Source organism: Papio anubis, chromosome 13 (assembly GCF_008728515.1).
Source record: "Papio anubis isolate 15944 chromosome 13, Panubis1.0, whole genome shotgun sequence".
NCBI classification, from domain to species: Eukaryota; Metazoa; Chordata; class Mammalia; order Primates; family Cercopithecidae; genus Papio; species Papio anubis.
In genome coordinates this window covers 51,245,849-51,256,116 of record NC_044988.1, presented here as the reverse complement: position 1 = coordinate 51,256,116, position 10,268 = coordinate 51,245,849, and positions in this window count along the sequence as shown.

The following is a 10,268-nucleotide window of genomic DNA, read 5'->3' as shown; positions in this document are numbered from 1 at the left end:
TCTCGCACTCCCCACTTTAAGTGATTAAAGGTGACCTCAACAATAGTGGGGTAACCTGATGTCACATGTCTCATGACACAATGCAATACAAGACAGTTCACCAATAGTTTCTTACCAAAAATGTATAATCATAACTTAATCATGAGGAAATAAGTTTTCAAGAATAGAATATGGGAACTTCTACAAGACAACTATCTGCTTTCTTAAAAAAAATTAATATTGGGGAAAATTCTAATTGCAATACTGCAATCTGGTTGCTTGCCAAGGACAAGGAATGTACAATTTATTTTCCCATTTTTCTTCCTTATTCTGTAAACTGTTGCATGTGAATTTTACTTTATGAAAGGTGGTAGATTAACAATCTTCAGAGAAGTGCTGGATATTTGGCACAAAATGCTTGTTGTCTGGGAGAAATGCATCACTGGTAGCTTCTCGTGGGCAGAATGTGCCGCAAACATTACCCACAATGAATGTTCTGTCACAGGGGAGACTGGGCACAAGCATCTGTTAGAGTCTTTTATGACAGATCAGTATATAGGCAATGTTGCCAGCAAGGGTTTTTCTCCATTATAAAACAACAATCTTCAGTAGAATTGGAGTCACTAAAAGCAGGAAAACAGCTTGCTTTATGAAAGATGCCACCTTTTCTGCAGCCAAGAAATCACCGATCTGATGTTAAGTTCCTGCTATTAGTCTTTCTTCAGCTGTGCAGGTGGCAACTGTTCCATGTTCCAGTTCAGCTCCCCAAGGTTACAGCTGTGAACTTGGGTAATGGTTGTGTTTATTCTCTGCCAGGCTTAAAAATCTTCAGGGTAAAGCTTTTTTCCTTTTCCTGCTGTTCATTGAAAATTCCTTCTGGAGCAGATGTGCCTCTCCCCATCTTCTGTAGTTTCTGTGTTTTTATTAAGTTCAGCAATTTTTTGTTTGTGGCCTTACTTTCTAACTACTTGTGACATAGCCAATTCTGAAGTTAGTTTCTGTATATACAAAGGCTCTTTTCATGTCATGAATAAAAAAAAAATCGTAGTAATCTGGATGGCAAATACCTTATGCCCCGAGTATTATAAATCACTGTTGTGTTTTATATTGTAGTCTACGTTTGCTTATGCCATATCAGCCTGGGTTTAAGAATTTGGATGAATGGGACAGTAATAACCGTTATTTTTTACTATTTTATATACTCGTATTTATTTCAGGGACTCTGGCCCCTGCAACGTGGCCTCCCTTAACCCAATCATTTATGGAAGTCTGTAAGTGGCATCCCATAGTGGCTCTTGAGTAAGTCCTGTGATTATATGGCAGGCATCATTTCTTCTCTCTGGTGTCGGCTTCCTGAAGGAGCATTAGGCATCCTCATTTCCAGCAACACTCCTACTCTTCCAATACACTAGAATCCCCACAGGTCTCCAAGTAATGCGAGGATATTCTCTGGAGTCCCCACGCAGCAAAGCTAATAGAGAATACATCCCTCCTTTTCTTCCCTTCTTTACATATGCAATTAATAATCCATCACTAGATGGTGAGGTTAGCATTGTGTTAGAACTGAAGAGAGAAAAACAATGATGTGCTTCTGGCTTCATGTTTTTGATTTATCAGGGAAAAATACATTAAACAACTACAAGTTCACTGAGTGTCATTATTGGAGTATTACAAGGTGTAATGAAAGCAAGTACTTGGGTACTAAACCAAGTCCAAGAGCTCAAAAAGGCTTCTCTGAGGCAACTGAGAACTCAGATGAGTAAAACTTAGCTAGGTGAAGAGGAAAAGATAAAGTATTCCAAGTAGAAGGAAGAACATAGTTTCAACCAGACACTATATCTGCATTGTTGGCAGCTAGCTTTTTAATGAAATGTGCTGCATATGTTAATATTTCAGAGATTTTTGTTAGTAAATATGCTCTTAAACTTCTGCTTTCAATAAAGGAAAAGGTTATAAAATGAACACTCATACACCTATCATCCTTTTGTCAGTCTGATCTATCAATTACTGAATATAGTGTTTTAACATCTCTGTGAATAAAAGAAGAATTGCCCATTTATAATTGATTTTGCATATGTTTTCAAGCCATGTTAGATATGAATTCAAGTTTAAATATTTATAAAACCCAATGAAATGAGTTTTGTGCTTATCTAGTAATAGATTTTAAGTTCTCTTTGTCTAAAATTAATACAGCTATACCAAATTTTATTTTAAAAATCTATTTTTGGGTCTTTATATTTCAAGTGTACCTAATGTAAAGAGTATGTTGGCAGATTTCCTTTTTAAACTGTCTGAAAAATACCTTTTGCATTGGAGAGCTTAGGCCCATCATTGCAACTAATATATCTGCACAAATTTCTACTATTCTATTCTGGGCTTTTGGCTTATGTCATTGTTTTTTCTTTGTTGCCTTCTCTTGAATTTTTAAATTGCACTTTTGAAGACATCTTCTCTATTATAGTTATTCGGGGTTTACCTTAGGTAATTTTCCATGTATACTTAACTCGATACTAAATAAAGATATTTTATATCTTTACTTTCCACAGAGTGCCTATAAAATTACAAAGACATTAGAATTTTTAAAGCTGACTGTCCCTTTGTCCATTTAATGACACTGTTGTCAGGTATTTTAATTTTTCACTCACACATAATAATTATGAAAAATATTATTATTATAGTCTTATGCAATCAGTTTGTTTAGATTCACCAAAATGTTTATCAGTATCATTGCTTACTATTTCCCTTTGCATCTTATAAGTTCAATCTGAGATCATTTTTCTTCTGCCTTAAACTTATTTTTAATAATTGTTATTAATGAATATGTAACTTATTAGATACTCAAAAGTAGAAGTTTTCGTATTTCAATAAAATGTCTTAATTTTGTTCATATTCTTTGAGATATACTGGGCATAGGATTCTAATGTTGACAGTAATCTTTCCTCAACACATGTAAGATATTATTCTATTAGGCTAAAAAGAAATCAATTATCAATATAATATGTATACAATGTAGGTTCTCTTTATCTTTCATGTCTGTCAGTTCACTGTGATGTGTCTAGGTATAGATTTATTTTTATTTACTCTGATGCAAACACATTGGGTTTTCTGGGATTGTGGTTAATGTCTTACAACAATCCTGGAAAAAAATCTCAGCTATTCATATCTTGTTTTTGATTTTCTTTCTTTCTTTCTATTATCCTAAACTTTGAGTAGACAAATGTTAATCTTTCTCACTCTATAATCTATATGTTTTAACCTCTCTCTCATGTTTTTCCTTTTTTTTCTGGCTAACCCTAGATAATTTCCTCAGACAACAATTTCAGTTTGTTGATGCTCTTTTTAATTTTGACTACTCTGCCATTTGATTTATCTTTTCTTTTAAAAAACCTTCATATTTTCTCATTTCTACAGTGGTTCTTTAGGAAATCTGCTTGGTCATGTTTACAGCTCCCTAATCTATGCTCATTCAAGAATTCTTATTTCTTTTAGAATATGAAATGTATTTATTGTATGTTTTTTAGATAATTCTAATACAAAAAGTTTTTACATAGCCGGTTCTGCTCTTTGCTTATTTTTTTATTAGCTCAGGCATACCGGGCTAGGTGGTACAGTTGATCTTCATTTTTCATGGGTCCTGTAATTGTGAATTTATCTACTTGCTAAAATATATTTGTAACCCTAAAATCAATACTCATGGCACTTCTGCGGTCATACGTGTATATACACAATGTAGCAAAAAAATTTTGAGTCAGCTGATAGAGTCCCAGCTGAGGTCAAACAAAGTGAAGTTTGCCTCTTGTTTCAGATCTCCTACTATAAAACAAGTGACCTTTTTTTGCGGTCTATTTAGGGACATATTTTTCACATTTAGGTGCTTTTTTACATTTTAAAATGGCCCACAAGCATAGTGCTAAAGTGTTTTTTAGTGCTTCTAAACAAATGAAAGTTTTAGTGTGCCTTCTGGAGAAAAGGCATCTTACTGGCTATGAGTTCAATGTTAATGAACTAGCAATATGTATTAGTTAAGGTGTCTTTAAACAGAAACATACATAATAAAAATTATGTATTTATCAGTTAATGAAAACATTATGACCACAAGCTCGTAGGAACCTAACCCCACATTTCCCTTAGGAGCAATGGTTCAATATTTGCTAATCCAGTGTTCACAGCAACTTTATGCAGCGTAACTACTGCAAATAGTAAGAATTGATGGCATTTTCTTACTTTGCTATGAATTCACATTCATTGGACTTTATCTGTTAAGTTATTATATAAGAAAACTTACATTTCTCCAGAAATGGTTTGTATTTTCTTTGCTGGTTGCCTGGAAGCAATACAATCCCAGGATGGCTTTAAAGAAAGCTATCTGCTTGGTGTTTTATAACTAAAAAGTTTGGATGAATTTAGGCAACACAACTTTGTGGACAACCATTTATGTTTATAAATTCTCAATAGATTTTTTTTATCCTACCATGTACTACGTTGGGAAATTCAACTTTTCTTTCACTAACATTTTCTCAGAAGAGTAGCACTTTCAAGGCCCCAGATTTATGTGGGAGTCTGCTATTCTCTTTCCAGGCTGGCTCCAGGAATTATTATTTCCCACAATTTGTACGACTGTCAAAATGGAATCTCAATGTTATCAGTCTTGGTAGATTATCACAAGAAACATTCTGATTCTGGTACTTGTTTCTATCCCAGGATTCACATTTTTGCTTGTTTAAAAATAAAAAATAAAAAATCTTTGTAGATGTGTTATTAATTATAAAACCAGGGACTAATGTTTAAAAAGATTAAAATAAATTTTACCTTTCTTTTTGTTTTCTTCAAGAGATACACTTAATATGCTGGAAACACAATTCTTCTATTCCAGAGGGTTTATGATTCCAAGCTACAGCCAAAATATTAATATAGAAAGAATTGTCAGCGTAAAGCGAGGAGATCTCCCACCAAATCTTTTTTTTCTGATGCTTTCCCGTGCTGTGAATTAAGGTTATTGATATAATTATCTGATTTTCATTGGGTATTTCTTGAAAACAGGGTACATTGATGTGTCATATGAGCTGTTATGGACTATCAAATGAGATGGTGCATATGAAAACATATATCATAGTGCTGCAATATATTTGCATATTAATTAAAAGAGGGATTATGATCTAATACAAAGTTCCAGAGTTTTAGAATGAGAAACATTTATTTTTTATCATCTGTGAGAGCTTCAGAGAATCAAGTCTGTGCTCATGTGCTTATTTCTAAGAAGCTGGATAAAATCTCATTCCTTTCAAAGACTTACAAGCAACCACATACTTTATACTTGATTTCTGTTTATAAAATAAGGAGAACCATGGATATGCTCCTGCCCACATTATAAGAATGTTACTAACTTGATGGTTAAACTTATGTGCCTTTATGTTTGCTGTCTTCATGACTCAGATTTTGCTACATTGTCATTAGTAATAATCATTGTCTTATGTTTATTGAAGTAACAGTAATATTAATAAGTGAATATCAATGCTAAGTTTGCATTCATTATTCAATTATCTTAAAGTCCAAATAAAAAAGAAACATTACACTGTTATATTAGACTAAGCTGCATTACAATTAGCACCAAATGTGTATTATGTCTAAAACAAAATAGAGGTTTATTTCATACTCATATTACACCATTCAACATGAGTTTTCCTAGCCTGAGTCTGATTCAACTAGCTAGTCAACTATCTGTGGTTTTAGCATCTCTTACAGGTGTGTTCATATACGAGCAGTGGAAGAGAAAGAAATAATAGTGGACATACCTGCTTCTTAAAGCCCTTGGGTCAAAAATGATGCTTATACCACCTTCTACTCATATTTCTTTGGTTGGAACCCAGTCATATGGCAAAACTCAACTGCACAGGAATCTGAGAATTTTAGCCTGCCTGTATATATGAGAAGAAAAGAAATTGGACATTTTGAGACAAGTGGTATTTTCTGCCAAAGCAAAAATGAGCAATATTATCTTGCATTAAAGCAAAATTATCTTTTACATCAACATCTGAAACAGCACTAAACCATTTTCTACCTAAAGTTAAAATTAATTTACAATACACATTAATTTTTAGGAAATAAAGTGTAGTTGAGTAAAAAATAAGTGTTCTTTATGATACTTAGATTTCTTCCTAGGTAATACCTGAATAGTAAATTTAGTATATATAACTTATGTATTATATCTATGGTTGTTGAATGATGTTTATCTTTTAGCTCAGAGTAAAGGTTCTGAATAGATGCATTACAGAAATTTCTTCTGTAAGTATTTAAGTTCTTAAAGAAAATTTACTTTATTGTTAGTTGCCTGATTCAGAGTATGTGTGAGTAAAATAGTTAAAATGGCTCAAATACTTGGTAGCAGAAACCTAAATAAAAGTCCCTTTAAATCAAATGTCAAGCACCATCCTTGGGCACAAATTCTTCCCGGGAGCAAAGAGGTTCAGTATGAGAGTTAAAGGAATGTGTTTTAACAATGGCATGTCGCTTTGTCAGGGATGTCTCTGTAATGACTAAGAAGCAAGTTAATAGGATGATTAGAATGAAGGCTAAATATGACAAAAGCACAAAACACTTTCTTCCTGTCATTCCTCTGAGATACGTGGGTGGCAAATATTATCTCTGTTTTGTAGACTGAAAATTGAAATAGTTTAAGCACTCAGAGGCATTTTTACTGACATTCACATTTTTAAACAGCTGTAGTTTCTTTTTATAGATCTCTAATAGTAATTACATCAGCTTTAGGCTCCTGAAATATTTTCAAATGTCTAAGGTTGTTGAAATAATGAATGTTTCACTCTTCACTCTTTTAAATTCTTCATAAACCCTTTAACTCTCTTTAGGTACTAAAGTGTTAGACAAAAATTTCTAATTGCAAAGAGAATACGTGAGATTCAGAGGTGTTTTTTTAAAGAGCATTTGTAAGATGTTTCTCATTATTGGCCTTTATACAATTGATACCAAAAATGGCTATTTGACACATTTATCATCTGTGTTTTTGACTAAAAAGCCAAAATACCCAGAAAAGTCAAATCTTTATTATAATAAATTAGAAAATTGAACATCTAATCTTAAAAGCCCTATAAGTGCTAAGATAACTCTGTAGAAAATTAATCGAACTTAAATTCTTTTAATGAATTAAAATCACAGTGTTCAGCAGTCGTGAGTTATATAACTAATACATCCTAACAGCAATTGTTCTCTCTCTGCCAATCGATTGACTGTTGCATAGGGATTCTGTAGATCTCATTTCTGATCACTACAATCATTTCTCAGCCTCCTGTTAAGGCCACACCCTCTCACCCAAACAAATTTCCCTCAATCTCTGACAACGATTATAAATATTAGTATCAACTTTCTGAATTAGAAAAAGAGCATGAGTACTGTCTATCCTGATAAGGATACTGACCTATGATCTTCATCTGGAATTCCCTGAAAGTTCACTAAAATTCTACATAACCCAAGCAAATTTGTACAAGAGTATCTAAAACTTCACTTGTTTTTATACATGTCTCTAGGGGGAATAGATAGAAATGTATTTTATAAAAGTCAATTACTTTATCTCTCATTTATTAGAGATAAATTATGTCACTGTAAATTTTTAACAACAAAAAAAGAATTGTGGTAATAGCAATTTATCTATGGTAATTGTAAAACAAATTAAATTAATTAGAAATCCAATTATATTATCTATGTTGGCCTTCATAGCCCTTCTAAAGCAATTAGTCTTCATCTGTCTTTACTTAAGAAATGATGCAATTTAGTTTTATGGCATTTTCTGTGAAACATGTTATATGATATTGCAGTTTAGAAATTTGACATTGTTCAATAATACATTGTGTGTTGCTTTGTATAGAATCAAAATTGTCAAAATAAAAATGTTCATACATATGTGGTAGATATTTAGCCCTCAAAATTAGCTTAATCTGTTTAAGGCTAATAATTGTTAGTTAAATTATTTTCATAAGCAAATGAATATTTAATAAACTTAGCTTTCTGGATTCTATTACTATTTTTTTTTTCCCGGTAGCATTTATTTCCCTTCTTTATTTGTTATAATAAACTCCAAGGACGTAAAGTTTTACTTATTACAAATAGTGGATAACCCGTTTGGATCCAATTAGCAACATCGATGACTTAGATATTTATTGGTGCTGATTTCATAATTTGTGTTGGAAAGCTATAATATAGAAAGGAAGGAAAGGAGGCAGGAAGGTAGGAAGGAAGAAAGGAAGACAGAAATAAGATGTAAAAATTCTGTACGCTAAGAGAGTTCTACCAAGTGGAATATTGAAAAACAAAAACTGGAAAGAATCTAATGCCTATCAACTGATAAATGGATAAACAATATGTGGTATATCTGTACAATGGAATATTATTTAGTGATAAAAATGAAGCAAATACTAACACTTGCTGCGTCATGGGTAAAACTCAGAAATGTGCTACATGAAAGAAGTCAAACGTAAGAGACTAAACATTGTATTGTTGCATCTATTTATAACAACTATATAAAAAAGGTAAATTTATAAAGAAAATTAGTTTTTTTTAATTTTTTTTATATTTAATAAAGGTGCGGTTTCATCATGTTGGTCTAGCTGGTCTCAAACTCCTGATTTCAAATGATCCGCCCGCCTTGGCCTCCCAAAATGCTAGGATTACAGGCATAAGCCACGCCTGGCATGTGAAAGACGTATTTATAGAGTCACAATATTTGCATCTTTTTTAGGACAGAAGATTACGTTCTAAAATATAGTTTCTCAGCATCTGCAACAATAATTCCTTCTTCTTCTTTGCCAAATTTAAAACTTGTTTTTGATAGATCAATTTGCGATGTACAAATCAGAAAATTAAGATGTACCCTTTGATTGATAAAATTACCCCTTCTCTGATTAAGTTCAAAGGAAGTGAACATGTCTGTAGAAGCACCTAATGTTATATAGTAAGAATAAAGAATAAAGAGAGTACTGGTTATAATCAAATGTCTAAAAAATGCAAATGCCTATCTGCACAAAAACAAAGACTTGCTCTTTGGGAGATAATGTAGATTATGGTGCAGGAAGATTATAGTGCAAAAACTGGTTTGTTATATTTTATCATGTAGAGGAAAGATGGAAGAAACTAATGTTTTACATATATACATACATATAGCTTATTTTTGACATAATATTGAGCATTTTTATTAACTCTAATCTTCATTATTTAGATGAGAAAAATTATGTTCAGTGAGTGAAATATAATACAAGAAGTGATACAGTCTCACCATAAAGGCTCTCACTTCTCACAAAAATAATATAAATAAGGAAAAGTTGAATATTCACTTATTTTTATAAAATGAAAAAATATACATGACAAAATTTTAGCAAATGTCAACAGAACACACTGCAGAGTATTGAAAATGGTATGCTTGGAGCATCATTTTAAAACCCGATTAATTCAAGAAGCATATATGTATTCTTAACAAATCTCTTTTTCTGCATATTTTCTGTTGTTAGTATTGCTGCCCAAGAGACAGTATAGTGGTCTATATAAAACATCAAAGCATATCAAGTGATTTCCTTGACAGTTAATCCACTACAATAAAACATAGTTATATGCTTTTTAAGGTTTTATAAAAACCTGATCAAACCCGGAACATAGGTATTCAAGGTAGTCATCTCATATTCAAGGTACTCATCTCCCATGAAACATTTTCTAAAACACTTAATCATAATTACAAAACGTGTTCATGTCGTTGTATTAATAAAACTATTTACAGTTATTTCTTTTTCCTTTAGTTTTTAAAGGCTTGAAATATTAAGCTCATAGAGACTCTGAAATATTTTACTATTCAGTGGAGAACATTACTAGTGCCATTACCAAAATAGCATAGCAATATTTGGGCAGAGTGTGTTCTGTGATAGTAAGTTTATACATGACTAAAACACAAAAACAATATTTAACTTTCATCTCTGAGCTTAGTGAAGTGGAAACTATGCAATTTTTTTCTATCATTATCTAGTAGCTTTCTGACTCTGTGGCAGCTTTTCCATAAAGTGGGTTATATAACCATAAGGGAAAATTTAAGAAGGCAACAGAAAAACTAGAATGTCAAGCCATAAAATTCTCTCTAAGCAGCTGAAATTTTAGAAAAATTTCTTTGGAGCCTTAAATATTTTTGTCCAGATGAATATTTATATGCATGAATATCTAGTCATTTTAAAATATGTTGCTATTAAAAACTTTGTATAGAAAGCTACTGTTTAAAGCAGAAAATGTTGTTCTCACATTGT